At 36.3% G+C, this 226-nt stretch overlaps 1 protein-coding gene across 1 annotated transcript in view; it reads left to right on the forward strand.

Moving 5' to 3' along the window:
- Window positions 1-226, forward strand: part of itpr3 (inositol 1,4,5-trisphosphate receptor, type 3) — a gene marked incomplete at its 3' end in the record, with an annotated part of 31,566 nt that overhangs the window by 5,648 nt on the left and 25,692 nt on the right.

Genomic DNA, 226 nt, shown 5'->3' on the forward strand with positions numbered 1-226 from the left:
ATAAAAGCTAATCATAGTTGAGCTAAAGTGCTAAAAGCTAATCAGAGTTGGGCTAACTGCTAAAGTGATAAAAGCTAATCAGAGTTGAGCTAACAGCTAAAGTACTAAAAGCTAATCAGAGTTGAGCTAACTGCTAAAGTGAAAACAGCTAATCAGAGTTGAGCTAACAGCTAAAGTTTTAAAAGCTAATCGGAGTTGAGCTAACAGCTAATCAGAGCTGAGCTAA

Source organism: Nematolebias whitei, chromosome 11 (genome assembly GCF_014905685.2).
Source record: "Nematolebias whitei isolate Nwh7 chromosome 11, NemWhi1, whole genome shotgun sequence".
Classification (NCBI taxonomy): domain Eukaryota; kingdom Metazoa; phylum Chordata; class Actinopteri; order Cyprinodontiformes; family Rivulidae; genus Nematolebias; species Nematolebias whitei.